The sequence below is a fragment of the Furipterus horrens genome, unplaced genomic scaffold (genome assembly GCF_987537825.1).
Source record: "Furipterus horrens unplaced genomic scaffold, mFurHor1.1.pri manual_scaffold_4, whole genome shotgun sequence".
Classification (NCBI taxonomy): Eukaryota; Metazoa; Chordata; class Mammalia; order Chiroptera; family Furipteridae; genus Furipterus; species Furipterus horrens.
This window is the reverse complement of record NW_028327174.1, coordinates 76620434-76639536: the sequence shown is the minus strand read 5'-3', so window position 1 is coordinate 76639536 and position 19103 is coordinate 76620434. Positions and strand designations below refer to the sequence as shown.

At 39.0% G+C, this 19103-nt stretch overlaps 1 protein-coding gene and 1 pseudogene across 3 annotated transcripts in view; both read right to left on the bottom strand.

Moving 5' to 3' along the window:
- The window catches only part of SYT1 (synaptotagmin 1), a 393501-nt gene that overhangs the window by 44139 nt on the left and 330259 nt on the right, over positions 1–19103 (bottom strand). The gene's annotated exons all lie outside the window — the stretch shown is intronic.
- On the bottom strand, positions 11203–11721 carry LOC150012254 (putative coiled-coil-helix-coiled-coil-helix domain-containing protein CHCHD2P9, mitochondrial pseudogene; annotated as a pseudogene).

Genomic DNA, 19103 nt, shown 5'->3' with positions numbered 1-19103 from the left:
GGGCACCTTATTTAGCCACTTCAGCTTTGGTGAGGTCAGATATGCCTCAAATTGACAAATAACAGGTGGGAAATGTTAGAACTGGAAAAGTGTGCTCAAATGCCTTGGTGGCTACTGCCATCTCCTGTTCAGAGTAGCTCGCCCAGAACTGCCTTTACATACATTTGCTTTAAATTCAAGTGTAATACTTAGGCCAAGCTGATTCCAGGTGAGTCAGGAATATTCCCCATGTATTTGAGGGTCCCCATTTAATCTGTTCTGGCAGCAACATCTTTGGGCAGAGGTCAGTGTTAGGAGACGGTGAGAACAGGATTAAGGGTGTGAAGACTATTGTTTGCAGGAGGAAGGAGCTGGGAAGAATAGGTCTCTAGGAGGTGAAGATGTGATCAAAGATGGAGAAAAAGAAGATAGCAATGTACTCCGAGAATGCTGGATGAAGGACAAACCCTTCTACTCTGAAACTAAAACCTCTGCCTGGGCCATGTACAAGAAGAGTCAAAGGAACATAGAAAATTTGATCCTCTTCTGACTTAAGGAGGGGCTGTCACAGGAGCTCTGATGTACCTGGCAATCACAGACTGTGTCGTAGGTACGTCCCATCTACAAGTGAGGCCAAGAATTGAGACTCTGGTTCTCAGAGCTTAATACTTGCATTTCTGAGAAGGTGGCACTCAGAGCCATCCCAGTGGCACAGCAAATAGAACTATTCCAGGATATGAGCTTTTCTTTCTCTTATGGTTTCCCAATTAATGGTTGGCAAATAACTCGAGGGAGAAGCTAGGTGACTGGACTGTGGGAAGGGAGGTGGAACAGAGAGGTGGTAGTGCTGTAACAGGGGGAGCAGGGAGGAGAGCTCCAGAAATGGTGCAGAGCCTGCCTTCCGCAGAGACGGGAGTGGCCCTAGGAGGAGGCTGCTGGAGGCGAGAGTAAACAAGCTAGCGCTGCAGCAGTGCACACTGCCCCAGCAACTGAGCAGCAGGTGGGACAGCCCAGGCAGCTGGCACAGAGTGTGTGGGGGGCTAAAAAACTCACAACAAACATGTAACAAGGTGACACCCTGCCCTGGGCAGAGATGCAGTGCCCCTACGTGCAGCTAGGAACCACCCACCTTCCAGATCTAGGTGGCGAGGAGGGGCAGAGATGGAGACTTACGAGCGTGATGGATGCTGGCCTGGATGAAGGAGTATGCTCCAGTCTAGTAAACTGTTTGGACAGAGGAAAAAGACCCTCCTTCAGGCTTTTGGGTGAGGAGGATCTTGGGCTGGGCCTTTAAAAACAGAGCGCATGTGGAAGCTCGGGCTCTTTTCTTCTTCTTACCAAGCCAGTCAGAGCTTGGGGGTCCAGAACGTCCCAGGGGGCCCTGGAAACCTCGGCCAGGCACTAAGTCCCATGCCCCTCCCACGCAGAAAGTGGTGGCAGAGCGCTGTGCTCCGGGGCCCTGCTCAACCAGGTGCTCAGGCGCACTGGTGAGCCAACGGCCTGAGGGAGGGACCCGAGGCAAGGGCAGGGTGCCATGAGAAGAACACAGGCTTGCGCAGACTCCTCACGGGGCCTGGAGCCGGAGTGTGACCAGCGCCCACCAAACCACCTGGATGATCATGCTGCAGCCACCTGTGTATCACAAAGACTGATGTACAGTAGTCCCTCTCTATATCATGGTTCACTTATAGTGGCCTCACTGTATCATGGGATTTTTAAAAATATTATATTTAATTATTTATCGTGGATTTTTCGCTATATTGCGGGATTTGTGGTACTGTATACGTATGCTATTAAAGTTACGTAGGTTTAAGAGTGTAGAATATCTTTAAGAACATAAGTAGTGCTTATAAAAGTGTGGAAAAGGTTAATAAGGGAGTGGAAAAGGTTAATAAGGGACTGGGAATGGTTTATAAGTGTGTGGGAAGGGTTTATCGTCGTTGTCATCAGCAGCCGTCCGTCTCGAGAGACGATGGTGTAGCTTCTTAAGAGTCTATCTGCACCGCCGAGAATGGTTGTGCAGTCCGACTCGGGAGTGACACGGTATCTGTCTCCTCCCGTGTTGAATCGACATCTTGCGATGACGCTGGAGTGTCCTCTCCAGTGAAGCTGAAACTACAGAGCCTGGGCAGGGTGATATGGAGGGCCAGCTGTTGCCCATGCAGCAGACCCCCCCTCTCTTCGCAGCTGAAGGGTCCAAGGGAAAGACGGAGTCAATACAGCTTGGCTTCAGGTGCGCCGCAGGAGTTGCCGATGTTGACTATAACGTCAAACCGCCTTGGGGATTCCGGCTCCGGATTTTCTGTCGGGGTTTACTCCCTTAGCCTTTCCCCTGAAGAGGTATGCCGCAAGGCAGCGGAGGTTTTTTGGAGTCAGAGTTTTCCTTCTCTGATGTGCCCTGACTGGAAGATCGAACCAGCAACACTTAGCTCGCAGGCCGACGCTCAATCCACTGAGCCAAACCAGCCAGGGTAAGGAAGGGTTTATAAAGCCTTAATATATATATATATATAACTACTAAAATAAGCATAAGGTTCCTACTTGGTGGATTTTCACCTATCATGGGGGGGTCTAGAACATAATACCTGTGATAAGTGAGGGGATACTGTATTTTTAAATGGGAGAAGGGATCCCAGCCACAGCCTTGAATTGAGCTGTCAGAGGGTGAAGGGTTTTTTTGCCTTTGGATGTTTTAAAGGAAATTAGCTTTGAAGCAGAAGCTCATTATTCTTCCAAAATTGACTAGCCTTAAATAAACACCCCTTTTCTTTTCCACCAAACCTCTGCCTCCAGAGTTTATTGGCAGTGAGCAGCAAAACCCCACGTGGCTGTACAGTAACTGTGCTACTACCTCATGCTAAAGAGTCATGACAAGTGACATTATCCTACCTCCCTCATCATCATCCCTTACCATATTGTGGCATGGCCTCTTCTCAAAGCCATAGGGGGCTACTCTTTTTACTATTATTTTTAACTTTTTTATTGAATTTATTGGAGTGGTATTGACTAATAAAATTATATAGGTTTCAGGTGTACAATTCTATAGTACATCATCTGTATATTATGAATTTACCACCTCAAGTCAAGTCTCCTTTCATCACCATTTATCTGCCTCCCCCATACCCTCTGTTACCTCCCCTAACCCCACCTTTGCCTCTGGTAATCACCATACTCTTTTTCTGTGTCTATGAGGCTTTTTTTTAGGCTCCTCATATAAACCTATTTTCCTTTCAAGATAGTTCCTGATGCTAGAATTAAGTTGATTTTCACTTATTATTAATGGGAGAGGCCCACACAGTATGACTAGTCACAGGTAACAAATCGCCCCAGTGGGGGTTCTAGTGATGAACTCAGAGAAGGGTGAGTCATGGAGGCATGAAAATGAATATGGATTGCCCTACTGTTTGTGTAGAACATGAGCTTCCAGCTGAGGGACTGCTCTTATTCTTGTGGCACCAGGCAAACATCAACTTCTCCATCAATAAACTGTTGATATAATTGCTCAGTATGAAAATGCTTTCTATTCCACCTGGATACAGTGAAATACTATGACTTATAAGTAGTCTTGAAACTTACACTGGCCCTGCCCAAATATATTAAGTTCACAGTTGTCATTTGTAGTGGAATGTCACAAAGAGAGTATATCTAGATCCAAGCCCAAGCAAAAGGACCACTCTACACATTTTTCTTGACAGCTAATTTTAAAAAAGTTAGGCTCCACCAATAATCTTTTTCCCTGAAGGTCTGAGAAATTCTTGCCCCATATATTACCTAAATAATTATGAGTGTTGGATCTGGTTGTATTATGCAGTGTGATGCATCATCTTTATCTTTGTTCTGAGAACTGTGCTAGACAAAGCAGGAAAGTTTCCTGGACATACACTCTAGCTTTAGAGGCATGCACCTGATGTCCACATAGCGTGTATGCCTCAGATAAAGCTGCCTTTTTCAGATAAATTGGCTGTATGTATTCTTATTTGTAGATCTGACCATCCAATGAGGCTTGGAAATGACTCACAGGTGAAGTCAATCATTTTGCTCCTGACGCTCAGTGTAGATTCTCCAAGGTTATGGTGAGAGGCATGGCCAGAGCTTTATGGGCCAGTGTATTTGCTAGTGCTGTGAGGGTGTAGAAGGTGTTTGGGGCCAAGTGTAGCATAAATTGGATTCTTGCTCACAAGTGACCACTTAGCAGTTCTATTTCTAGTTTTTCATTTTTAAGAAGGAGAATAGCATGCATTTTACTAAATTCAACCATTATAATTTAGTCTGCCATTCATGGGAATTGCATAAGGTAATTGAGGCCTCCAACTAGACATAGCAATTAAACTGCCCTGGTATTTGATAAATTAGTTTTATTGGGTATCCACAGTTTTGCTTTTACCCTGTTGGAAATCTGTACTCCGAGGCCACGCTCCTTGGCAGTGTTGTTTTCATGTTTATCCTTGGAGCTCTGGCTTCTTTTTCAATTTATAAGAGTAAAATGGATTCCAAGGCCCATTTATAAAATATTATTCCGTTTATATCTTCAAAGAAAAAACAGAGATTAAACGATATTTAGATCTACAGCTGTTGGAAAATTTCTCAGGTGGCCTTGTTCTTGTAATCAACCAACTTCTAAGAGAGTTATTCTCAAATTTCAGCCTTGATGGAATCATTTGGAGGGCTTGTTAAAACCATAGCTGAACCCTGCTCACAGGTGCAGTAATCTTGGGTGGGGTCTGAAAATTTGCATTTCTAACAACTTCCTGGTGGTGTTGATGCCACTAGGCCAGAAACCACATTTTCAGAATCACTGCACCATGAAATAATGGTTTTATCAATCTTTCCAATCTCTTTATTTCTATTTTTAAATCTCTAGATCATCCTAACACCCATTCAGGCCTGTAATGGGCTGAATGGTGTCCCCCTCCCCCTGATTCATATGTTGAAGTCCTAAGCCCCAGTACACAGGATTGTGGCTGTATTTGGAGGTACATCCTTAAATTGGTAATTAAGTTCAAATGAGGTGGGTCTCAGCCAACTGAAGGCCTTAATATAAAAAGACTGACCTCCCCTGAACAAGATGGAATGCTGCCAGCAGACTGCCTTTGGGCTCAACCAGCAATAGCAACTCTTTCCTGGGTCTCCAGCCTCCTGCCCTGCCCACCTCTTTTGGACTTGTCCACCTCTACAAATTTGTGAGTCAAAGGCTTAAAATCTCTATCTCTCTCTACACACATACGTATGTTCTACTGATTTTGTTTCTCTGGAGAACCCTAGTCATACAAGCTCTCATTGCAATTCAGTTTCCAGCTGAAGCCTGAGGATGACCCTTATGACTCCTTTCCAGTAAATAAAGTATCAGGAATACAAACCTTACTGGCTTTTCTCTTATACACCTATCATTTACTGCCTTTTATAATTTATTCTGATGTATTGAGTATTCGTGGTGTATTGCTCATGAAGAGAACCTAACTGGCTTTCCATCATGGGGCCCATTCTTTGAGTTGCTTTTTTAATGGTTTTGTGGTTAATGTTATAACAAAAGTAACTGCATTGCCCAAGTATATAACTATTTATCTGGACCGTGCTTTATCTAGAAGAGCTATTTCAGGCCCTTAATATGCTGGGGAGTCACATGGAATTTCCTTGGAGTGTTTTGAATGCTTTACAAATATGTCAGTATGGGTAGATATGGTGCCTTACTATCTTCATTTTTAGCTTTTCCCGAAGTCCTACCTCACACACTGAGGATTTAATGAGCATTCACAGAGATTTCTACATCAAAACAGCTCTCGGGGAGCCATGAGCTTCACCTAGCTTGCTCTCCTTTCATCTTTGGCTGCAGTTATTTTTCTGCCTCCGGCATGGATGTGATTGCACCTCGGGGGCTGTTTAGGTCTGCAGTACAGAGGAAACACCTGTGAAAATCTGCTTTGTAAACTGCCCATCCAAGAGGAGTGTTTCTCGGGCTGCCTTGTTGTTTTAAGTTAGCTTGAACAGAAATTAGAGCCTTCAGAATTGATCAATGCTAGATAACCATTGTGAAAGACTTTATCAAACTTGAAACCCAGATTTTATCTCCCAAAGCTTGAAACCTTAAACTTGAGTTCAGACTGGGAGGAAAGTCACCCATGTTTGGATGGCAGCCCCTACTGGTCAAGTGCAAAGGTGCAGCTTCACAAAGGCGTCTGCACTTGCAGGCAGGAGAGGAGATATTCCCAGGGGTTTGTGTGTAGCGCTAGGGAAACTTTGGGGGAAGAATTCTTATTACGTGAGCCTGCGAGGGGTGGAGTGTAGATTGACTCATGCTGGAGGGTGAACCCCAGTGTCAGAAGGTTCTGTGACGGGCTCCACAGTTCTGAAAGTGCTAATGTACTGAGTCTGCAGATAGTGCTATGACAAAATCCCAGAAAAGTCCACCTTCTCATTCTCTTTGTTCCTGAAAAGTTAGATATTTAATTATTTTAGTATCCATCTTTCATGTGGTAACCTCCTTCTTACATGAGATAAATTAAAAAGTAAAATTCTTTTTACAGAAATAAGCTAGTAACAAAAGTACTCAGAAAAAAACATTTATACTGAAGTGGAAGAAGTGGCAAACCTGGATTTTTGTCACAGGCTATATCAGCAGGGGGGTTTATGCTACTAGCTTCATGAATGCCAAGTGAAAATATTATGGTGTTATAATAGCACATTCTTGGTATATGGTATTTATGAAAGCTGAGAACTGACTCGATTCTAGGTAATATACTTAATCCAACTTGACCACCAGCATTATATTTGCCCTTGTTTGATTTTTGAAGCACTTGATGTATATCATAATAACAATGAAACATAGGTGAGCCATGTGGCATTATGTCCACCTCACAGATGAGGGGATAGACACAAGAAACTACTGAGGCCTATTCAAGGTCACATTGTTTATTAGAGATGGCACTTGGGTGACATGTCCCTAACTGCTACTGTAGTGCTTGTCAAACTTGCTGGGCCGATTATGTGAATCCATAGATTATTGTGATATTGTCTACAGGGGTGAATGAAAATCTAAGAAAGGTATTATTTCCCTTTTGGAGGCATGATTATTTTAGGTTCATGCATGGACTTCATGGAAACCAAATACACCAGCATGTTCTATGGATACACAGCATTAGCAGAGACAACAGTGAGTTACAAATAGGTGAACAAAGTAATGCCTGCCTTTTAGCAATATGTCCTTGGTCCCATCCAGTGTGTTCTGTCAGATGGCACCACTATCTGTAGGGATAGCTGTTTAGCCTGAGGGACTATGATGGCTATGAAGTTCTGTAGCTCTGACTTCTGGTCCTCTACTGTCATGCAAGCAAGCACCCATTCACCCTGCCTGCTGAAAACCTGACAATCCTGCCTGGCATCTTTACTCCCTCACTTTCTGCCTGGGACATTCTGGGACATTCAGTTGACAGGGAGATTAATGTAATGACATGTAGAGGCTGGAAGTTCTAGAAAGATGGAAACTCATTTTGCAGGCAGGGGGAGAAGGTCACCTGTCTGCTGGGCATTATGCTTGATTCTATAACATAGCGTTTCATCTAGTCAATAACAGTAGCTGGGAGAAGTAGCTATTTGCTTTTGTTTTCGTAGAGAAATTGTGGCTCAGTTCAATAACTTGCCTTAGGTCCCTGTGCCTACTTCTTTCTATATTGTCACACCATATCTGTAAATAGATAAAGGATAAGTTTAGGTCTGGAGGAGTGAAAGTATGGCTAGTATACTTGGAGGAAAAGTATAGATCCAAGAATAGAAGAAAAGGTGGAATTAGGTATGTTCTAGTCTTCTAGGCTTTAGAGAGAAAGATGCTCAGATAAACGCTTTACTTTCTGTATCCCAGGCAGGCGCTCAATCCACTTGGCCATACTCACCTGTATAAACACTTTACTTTCATTCAAGTCAATTTGGTTTGTCTAGCAGAGCTTCACATGAACGTGATTGAAGGTTGATAAAAGGCATTGTTATTATGGATGTAACAAATTAAAATATTTTTATTCCTCAAGAAAAGCAGGGGAAGGCTAAGCAGCCTTTATTCCTGTGGCTGTCAGTACCATCAAGTCCAGCATCCCCTGACTCTTGTGAGGAATGCAGATTCTCAGGCACCACCCCAAGTGGGGCCAGCATCTGCATTTTAGCCTGAACTATAGATGATTCTGAGACATACCAAGGCTTGAGAGCCCTCTTTTACTCTGCCATATCTACTACGTGAGAATTTTAAACTCTTTAGTTATTTATATATGAAAATGTGCCTTTAAAAACAAATCCATCAGCCATCATCGATATACTTGATAAGACTTAATCTGCTTTCTCTTTGGATACCGTGTGGAAGATGACCTAAATATAATAATGTAGACTCTTCCTGGTATAAATAAAGCCAATGGAGGTTTTACTTTTTCTTTTTGGCAATATAGTTAACACTTTAATTGACTTCTAGAGAAAATTAAATATAACTTCTAAATAATATCACATATGAAATTTTACTTAATTTTTATCATAAATATTAAAAAAATTATCTGCTGAAGATAAGGATTGACATTTTAAAAGGCAACCCTCCCTCCCCAGAAAAACCCATTCAAGTTACTATACTTGACTTGTTACAATGTCATATAACCATCTGTATTTAAATAGCACAACATCAAAAACCCTTCTAAAACTTGAAAAGACCAAGGAAAGGATCAACATTTCCTCTCATTGGTGCCCTATTCTATTTATCTTTGAAATAATAGGATTCTAAGATGACAGAATTTCAAAGGAGACCGGGAGCAGCAATACTGGACTCTGTCTGTATTAATGTTGCCAACATTGACTAAATAGAGATACAGAGAAGAATTTCTGAAATTTCATGACTTAATAATCTGTTGTGCTGGTTCTTTGTATGGTTGTCCTGACTGAGCTAGTCAGTGATTTGGAGTGGAGGTCTGGAGAAAGATTAGCTAGTAGGTCTGTGACAAAAATATCATTAAAGTAATCACTGTTAAACAGGAAAAAATGCGTGTGGTTTTTTTTTTTTTTTTTTTTTTTGGTTTCCTAATATCAAGTTCTTTCTTCTTTTCAAACTTCGTTGTTTGTAAAATATGCCCATTTCATATGCTTAAATTTTTTTCTTTTTGAAATACTAATTTAGATGAGTTCTCCCAGAAAACATTCCTCATTAATAAATCTTGTTTGCAAATGTTTTGATGTGTCTGTTGTTGACAAAATATTGTGTATCTTGATTTATATAAGTTAACATGAATTCAATAATATTTAAAAGCCTACTTAATTTTATTCTTGGCTTCTGGAGTTGAGGGACCATATTCTATTAACTATTTTGAATTCAGCAGATATTTACTGACTTCCTATTACATATTTCCCAACATAATAGGCATTAGGACACATGTGCCATATATAACAGCTGGTCCCTGTTCCTCAGGTGAATTAAGTTGGCTGACAATACTCAGCCAGGATAAGTTAAGAATTGAACACAATAATTCAAAAGATTTTTTGACAGTACTTGCTTAACAGCCAAATCAATTACTAAATTCCAGATAGAACTGCCATGAGCTCAGAGCTTAGTCCTTGGTATTCTAACTACCTAAAGGGTAAAATTCCTTCAGTAGCTTTTGAACAGATTTCCCTAGGTAGTTCAGAGGAGCTCAGCCTACCTTGAAACAAGGACCCTCCTAGCCCAGCATTCTCTTTGTTCTGTGGGTCAGACTGACATTGCATACTGATTGCTTTCCGAATAAGTGACAAACGGAACGTAATTGGTAGTAACAGGAGGAATATTTTGTATTTAGAAATTAATTCAATTTAGAAGGTCAACTTTCATCTTCAAACAGCAGTTCAGAGTCTAATGTTTGTAGTGTTAACATAACCTAACCTCATTCAGTTATAAGACTAAAAATTCACCCAAATTTCTAAGATGCAAAAACTTAGAGATTTCAATTTTACATAGTAATATAGAATTTACAGGTGCTAGCAGAACACATTGTATAAGCTTTTCCTAAATTGGAAGCTGTTGGAATTAGAACATCAGTTACACTTATAAAAACCATCTATGAATGACATCATGTCACCCTATCTCATCTTTAAGATTTGTGTAGTATGTAGTTTTTGTCCTAAAGGAATGATGAAAAAAGTCATTAGTGGTGCCTGAAGAGAGTCAATTAGAATGCCAGCACCAAGCCACTGCTGTGGAGATCCTGTCTCTGATTTTGACACCCTCCCCAGGGCACCCTCTACCCAGCAACCAGAAGAACACTTCCAAGGGTGGGCAGACCTCTTCCTCATCATCTAAAGCCATTATATGGCTAGCTCTCCAGTGCAGCTGGAATACACATTCCTTCCCACCACCTTCAAGCCCCTGCAAGAGCTGACGCCTGTCTGCCTCTCAGACTGAATTCCCCACCCTCTCCCAGCGATGCCTCAAGGTTGCCATGTTGCCCTTCTAGATGTTCCTCCAATGGACAGTTTCTTCTCATCTCAGGACTTTGGCACTCGCTTCTCATTGCTCCAAACACTTTCCTCCAGGTTTTCAGATGTCTCTTCACCAGAGCTAAGTCACACCTTTGCATTCATCCCCTACATTATTTATTCCACTTGTCGTCTTCCTAGTGCTCGTCAGTACTGAGGTAATTGCAGACTTTTCCTGTTTTTAGGTTTCTTTATAAAAAAAAAAATGCTTACAATCTCTCCCTACCATAATATAAGTTTCTTAAGATTATATTAAACTCTCTATTCCCAGTATCTATATGACAGTGCCTGACACTGAATAAATGCTCCAATATTTGTTGACAGACTGGAAAACCTCATCCTTAGTGCCACACAAAGTATTTGAGCCACAATTACCTCCATTTAACCTATGATTATGTCCCTTAGCCTGGATATATAATTTATAAAACTTCTATTCTTTGAGCTCTATTTTTTTTCTTTTTCAATCATAAAAAGAATGATGACTTCATTAAATCTAGTTTTGTACTAGATTAGTATCACCTGAGAAAATTTTATTTTACTTATTTTGGAGAAAATCACTTTATTCTGATTCCCAAACAGTAACATCACAAAAGCTGATTTAAGGAGGCCACACAAACATTTGCCCAACCCCAAGCTCAATGAACTTCCATTTAGTAAGAACACACTCTTTCATTGCAATTCTGAAGCAAGGGAAGTATTAATGATAGAGGAGGGGTTTTAACTGGTAGTTTTATACTTTCACTATCAATTATATCTCTATACTGAATTAACGTGGCCATGAGAGATGATTTTCCATTTCTTCAATGTGAACTTCCTGATTAGGCTAATCCACTTGCAAATCTGCACTGTTTCAGCACTTCGCTGAAACCCTCACAAAGCTGGAGATCACTCGGGTCTGCGCACACTCCAAAAACTGTTTCGTCTCAGAGTAGCAAGGGCCAAACTGCTGCCCCTGCGGTTGGTGTGCTGGCTGCGGTCCCGGAGGCTCCTGGTAAGTGATGTCAGGCCTTGAGGTCTCAGCACTGCTTTCTCCACTGAAGCCCCCAGTGATGGCGTGACCTAGGGTCCCGACAGCCGAGGCCACAGCCACATCAGCTGCAGTGGTTGCCATCTGGGCTATGAGACCTGGCTGCCGGGGGCAGCAGCAGGTGAGCCAACAGCAGATGGTGGAGCTGGCATCGGCGGCAGAGCTGCTGATCCCGGCCTGGGCTCAGCTCTCGGCCTGCGCTCAGCTCTCTCAGGCGCCCTGCTGGCCAGAGGGGCCAGGCGGGACATCACAACTGCGCTGCAGCTCTGCGTCTGCAAGTGTGAAGCTCTCACCTGAGAAAACTTTAAAATACAGTAATTGCTTTCTTTGATGTTTAACCAACTGTCTCTCTTAGATTACAGCCTGGGCATCTGTATATTTAGAATCTCACAAGGTGACTCTGACATAATATTTACTTTAAATATACTACAAAATTATCAAGTATATTCTAATATGTATTCAGGTGAAATACAAAGTGTCGATTTAGGGCAGAAATCACATTAATCTTTCTGTAGTGAGGTGATCTCAGAGGAAAATTAGCCATCATAATAGAGCTCACTTACAGTTAACTTGAAATCTGTTATACTCTGAATTCTCTAGGACAGTCAAGATAATAAATATCTCAGTTTCTAAAGTATTAAAACATTTGGTTTAAAAGTAGTTAAGATAACTTCATATATGAACATTAATTTAAAATTATATTCTTAGGTGCAATAACTAATTAGTGTACAAAGTATTATTTTGTAGCCATAAGATAACAGAAGTAGTTAATGGCTGACTTGTGGATTATAAAAATGTCTCCCTAAATTTATTGCTGAGGATTAATTTAGGAAAGCCCAAATATTTGTTTTCTTCACTGAGTGTGGAATGATGACATTCTATGCTTACCATGAGCTATTTTATTTTTGATATAATGAATTAGCTTGAATTCTTTTTTCTCCCCCTTGATAAATTCCTGCACTCTTTTCCTCTCATTATATACTTTTAATAAAGTATATACTACATATACACGAGGAGAAGAAATATCTTTACTTCATGAATGAAAGATTACTACTAAAGTCTATAATAAATGTTGAGCTCTCTATTTAGCTAATTAATCTGCAATCAAATCACTCAGGAATTTTTGTAAGGCAGACATGACTGATTAATGTTTCTTCTATAACCTATCAGTCTTCCTCTCTACCTCCTTTTCTGTCCTTCCGCCCTAGTTATTAGGTAAATGTGCTTAATGCCTATTATGTAGCAGATCCTTTGAAATCATCTTGGCATTTAAAAATGATATAAGGTTGTGTGTATGCTGTGTAAAAGTAGTTTTCAAATATTAGGATTTTCATGATATTCATCTATTTAACATTAATTCTATTGATAATTATGAAGGTAATTTTATGTACACAGCCTAATCCATTTTAGTGACTAAATACACTCAAGAGCAGAACAATTTTGTGTAGATATGTCATTGGTAAGATTAAATTTATGGTCCAGATGTTTTATCATTTGAATAAGGAGGAGGACATATCATCTGTTTTTATGAAATGATGCAGTGGAAGCCTGTTTTGATGAATTCTAGTTAGGTATTAGTTTATCCATTTGGGCTGAAACAAGTTCTCTTTTTTTTTTTTTTTAACATAAGCCAAATAGATCAATTCATATCTCAATAGTCAAGCATCTTTAAAAATGTATGAATTCTGAAATAAATGCCAACCTTTTAAATGAGACACGAGAATGAAGGGTGGATGGTGTGTCATCAGCTTATGATTGGTATCGATCATTATGAGTTCAAATGGGCTCATGTTTGATAGTGAATCATCCTGCAGACTCTGTTTTATATACTGTCATATACAAATCTATCTTTATCAGTGTGTATCAATTGCCTACACAGGTTAAACCTGACAGAGTTTCTCCCTGCAATTTCTTCTAGGTGCATTTTCACTGTTTTCGATTTTTCCTTCCCAGTAAAAGCAATGTTATTTCCATTTTGACAACTGCTTCTGTGATATCCCAAATCAAATTCATATCTGCTGGTCTGTTGCAATTCAAATTAATACCTGGCTATATTCCCCTACCAGGTGCTTATCATCCAGCTATCTGAGCTACATGAACAATTTATGTATTTGTCTGATTTTAAATAATATATGTGACCAGATGCTAAAGCACTGGAGCAGGTTACAGCCAAATAATATATTGCCTCTTCAGTGCAGTTCCTGCTATAGCTTTCAGGTTAGTCAGAAACAAAGTATACATCGAAATGGCAGCTGTTTCTGGTCCTCACTCTCCCAGAATGGAAGAGCAGAGATGTATCTGGGGTTGGCAGAGTGGTAAATATTGGAGAATTTGCTTAGTCTGTTCCTGACCCAAGGCTCAGAGGAAATCAGAGAGGGATAGGGTGGAGGAAATTGGAAGGAAGCTAACAATGATGTCTATAAATATGCTTCCAGGATTGTCTATCCAGATATGGTTAGAATAGATTTACTCAGGTTGACTATTAACTGGACCAGATTAATATTGATTAAACTGCCTGAATCATCCCTATTTTATGTATGTCAGACATATATTTCTTTTAAAAGTTTGCATCAGCTTAAATTGGTTTGCCTCTCTTGATATTCTTTCTATATTCTTTGTTCCTTATACTCCAAATAAATTGTATGCCACAGGTGGAGTCAAGTGGGAATAAAGAATTACCCTCCATCTTTATGTTTTTATTTGCTGTATACCAGTGTATCTTCTCACTTGTGTATCAGCAATCTGTGTTATTTGTCATATTCTTATATGCTCTTTGTACAGCTAATAGTTTTCTTATAAATTATGAAATATATGTACATTACTTGTTTTTCCTATTACATGTAGTTTTTCACAATGCAAAAAGTGGATGTGGTTTTTGTAGGTACGCTAGGAAATGAAAACTTTTTTTAGAAAACGGTTTGTGATAGTTTGTTTTCAAGTACAGTAGTCCAAAGTATTCCCATAGAAACTTGACTATTTAGGGTATTCAGACATATATTTTAAAAGATTGAAAATATGGCAGCCACAGAGATACTCTCACAAAACAATATCTAAATTGTTCCTTCTTTGGAAAAACACTGATTAATAGCAGGTGGTTGTATCTCATGCCTCTATTGATACCCACTCTTCAGAACATTTTTTGTGTGTGGTGATGCATGCTGTTCATGTGGTGTGGATGTGGCACATTTTGAGTAAGAGCTTAAAACATACACAAACTGGAAAGCTTTCAATGGTGGATTGATATTCTCTGTATAGCTTGCAAAACTGGCTGTACTGATGGCCTCGTTTTTTGTTGTGACATCCAGCATTCTGCCTATTCTCTCCTAGACCTCACATGCTGGTTTGTACTCCCTGGTATTTTAAAATCCCTTGATCATAACAAATCAACTATCCTGAATAAAAATAAATCCATTTGTTTCTTTCTCACTTTCCTAAGTGGTGTAATCATGTGTAATTCTTACCTTCTACTCATAACTGTTGGGGGATCAACTATAGATTGCGTTTCAATGAATACAAAAGATAATATCCTCTTTTCTTTGCTCTTGGCAGAATCTTTTCCACATTCATAAAATAATAAAAATGGGCCACTTTAGCTCTTGGCCATCTCCTGAACACATGCTTTGGAGTTAATGACCTATGGGCTATGTCCTTTGCTTTTTGCGTTCCCAGGGTTTTTAAAAAAATTTTAAGTGGATGATTCTGGAATCCCCAGATATATACAGTTCAGAACTGGGAAGGGATTTTTGAAAACTTCTTTTGTTGCGTGTGTTCAGAAACCACTGTTGCCCTTTGTTTTTCTTGAGTATCTTGAAGGTAGTGTTCCTCAAAGGGTGATTTCTCAAGGACTTTGCATCAGAATAACCAGGGATTCTTAATATGTGGAGAGCTGAGTCTCTGTGCCAGAGACAGAGAATCAGATCACTGGGGTGGTCTGGGTGCCTGTATTTTTTAACAAGTATCACAGGAAGTTCTAATGTACTCTAGTGATTGAGAACAACTGTTTAACCACAGGGCCTAGTGACTGTGTCTGATCTTGAGAGGAATGATTATTGCCTTGCTCTTAGTGACATAATTTGCACTGAGGGGCTAGAGTGAAGCACATCTTTGAATTCAACTTGAAGAGCTTGGAAATTGAGCAAAGTATTCTTGGATACTTCCAGAATTACATTTAAAATTGAGTGCTATTACATGTGCTAGAACTTAGAGTAGAGTCTTTTCAACCATTAAGATGGGTGGCAGCATTTTTATGGTAACATAGCAAAGAAAACCTGAATGTCAGTATATTGCGAGGGTGCAATATAGTAGTGGTTCAGGAGCCAGACAAATGACTTAATTATAGAGGTGGAGCTAGAATTTATGGACAATTATCTAAGCTCTTAAAGTTTTAGTTTCCTTATCTGCAAAATGATTGTAGTTACACTACAATACCTACCTCGAAGGGTGAGATGGGCTCTTCTCTGTGAAATTTTGAGTGCTTGATACATCAAGCACTCAGCTACTGGCAGGACCTTAAATTACTTTAACAAAAGATGTTCTTAGTTTTCATTGGCTGTCTAATTTAATTTAGAGTTTATTAGGTCTATTGTAGGACACAATACTGGGGAAAAGTATAGGTAGCTTGTATGAGAATTTAACAATGTGATGAATTCAATGTCTTTATACAAAAACTATGGCTGACATTTGTGTTGCTAAAATATTTGATTAGTAAGATATTCTACATTTTATTCAAAATGTGCTTTGAGTCAGAAAACTGATATTTCCACATTTTTAATATCAGGGTTTATAAATGCGAATGAGAATAACTTGATTACATACAATTCTGTTGGAAGTAGATAGTCATGGAGAGTGATGGAGAAGTAGGATAAATCTACTTATAAAGCATATTTTTCTGAACATTACAGGATAATCAGGTTTCTAGCATTGTAGATACACAGCCTTAATGGCATTCAAAGATGAGTTCTCTTGGAGTTTGTTAAGCAATAGCACTTATATGTATCAGAGGCTTAGGAAAAGAGGGCTGAGTTCAAGTATATATGGATCATATCCTTGTATAATAATTATTATATAGTTAGTGCCTGAAATTGGGATTTAAAATACCTGCTCCTTCCATAAATTTTCCTGTAACTAGAACATGAAAACCCTTCTTATAAGTTTCCACTACTATAAAATTTATACTGTTTCAAGTATATAATCCTTCTCTGAAATCATCAGGTTTTCTCCTTTTTTGTTTTGAAAAAAGCAAGACTAAATGTATATGTGTCTATACTGAAGAGAAAAAGGATACAAGTAAAGGTACTGGTGTTGAAAGACAGAGACCAAGGAATTGGAGAAATAATACACAGTCACTGTAGGTATTTTCTAACCCAGTTCTGTCTACAGCTCTACACACACACACACACACACACACACTAAATATTTGTAAAATGTAGTAGAAGAAAAATTAAGTGTACAAAGAATGTAGAAGTTCTCTTGTTTTAATGTAACAATGAAATTAAGTATTTGAGAACTTAATGGTCTTCATGAGATGTCAAAGATTTTGAATTAAATATATTACTTAAAAAGGCTCATAATAAAAAGCCATTTCCTAAGAAAAGGGTTAAAATTGTCCACTTAATTGCATATATTGGTCAGACCATTCTAATTTTCAGCAGTTACTTGTAGGCCAAGCATGAATAGTCTGGATCTATACATAATTACATATTACAGAAATTTCTAAGGGTATCTATTGGCATTTTAGCTTCTTTCCCAGCAACTATTATTTGGGCATTTGTTAAGAATGCATTGACATTATAAACAACTTTTAAAATAAACAGTTTAAATTTGCATTGCCAATAGAATGCATATAAAAAATTTTGTATATCATTTTTAATCAAATGCACACAGAAAGAATAAGAGAGAGGTGATTATGACTGGCTAGAAATATTTCAAAAATGTCCATATTGCTGACATTTAAATAGCTTCATATTTGAAATATTTCATTATAATTTAAAAATTTTACAGTGACTTCCTTTGATAGGCCAGCCTTATAAATGTTATTTAATTAAAATAATTGAATCATTGATTTTAAAGAAAGAAGAGGGCTTTGATGTCAAATAGTTTAATTTCTTTCATTGGATTGATGCCTGGACAAATTATGTGACTTGCCCATGGTTTCAGTTCTAATTATGGTGCAATTGTAACTAGAACTCAGTTTAGTTCCCTTCCATCAAACTTATCCAAGGTAGAAAAAAGAGGCAGATCATTACTTATGAATTACCACTAAATTCCCAGTTGCTTCTCTGGGCCACTGCTGTCCCTGAAAATTACTGTCTCTTCAAGCAAAAGTGTATAATACATGCAAAACTATTCTTTTTATGAGGGATACCCGTTAGAGAAAATATTCAAGTAATTATAAGGAGGATAGGAGAGTGGAGATAGCAGAAGTGCTGAAAATGGACATAAATTAAGATAAAGACAGGTTAAGAAGTTAGCCATGATTGCGACTTGCAATAATATATATGTCTTTGATCTCAAACTCATTTCCTTTATCCCCTACAGGCAGGTGACTAGGCAAATGTGTTTAAAATGACTTTATAAAATGCTGCAATAGGTTATTCTTCCAGTAGAACGCCTTTCACACATGGGAAGCTAGTGTCGGGAGAGAAAGCAAGAAGGAGGAGAAGAGTGCAGAGGTATGGAAACATCATACAAGGTGGCAGGAGAAGCGGGTCAGGAGTGATGGGGAAATCAAAGCAAGTTGCAGGAGTCTCTTCGTGTGGATGTCTGGAAACTGCTTACTTGAAGAAAGGGCACTGAGAATTCTTGTGAATCGTTAGTAGGTTACAGAGATTATGCTTGTAATAGATATTTAAAGACCAAAATACCAGGGAATTCCAGGAATGGAGAGCATTAATACTTCTAATAAAAGCACAATGGGTATGGATACAGTAGAAAACAAAAGAATGAAATGGGAAGGAAAAAGACCCCAAAGACATACTTGATCTTATATTTGTAAACTTTTTTTTTGTTTGGAAATTTATTATTTTCACATATCTGTTAGGTGTTATACATATATCAAATACCTATAATGACATTATGTATAACAAATATAAATACTTATTTTTGTCAAGAATCAAATTTCTTCTCTGCAGAGGAATGTGGTACCTTCCTTGGGGAATGGTTTAAAGCAATTTTTTCTAATAGAAAGTTGATGGACTAGACAACCCTTAGGGGTTCATTCAAGGCCCCGGATTTGACACTGTCACATATAGTAGCAGTTTTGACACCAAGAGAACAATATTAGAGACCACAGGCAATGACTTTCACCTGTACTACATTAATCTTGAGCTAACCTCAGTTTCCCATAACAAAGTTTGTTTTCCTTTTGACTAAAGGATTTTTCTAGCTTGTTCACTTAATGATAGATCACTTTATCCAGTTATTGGTCAAAAGCAGGAAAAAGAAGCAATCCTTGGAGAGTTATGTATCACTGTGTATGTTTTTACCTGATACCGGTAGCACATTCTATTCATAGCTTTATTTCCTTCACTTAGTATGTTCACATCTTCCTGAATTAAAATACGGTAATCAAATTTACACCTACAGTTGACTGATGCTCCTGTCAAAGTGTTAACTTTGGCCTAATACACCA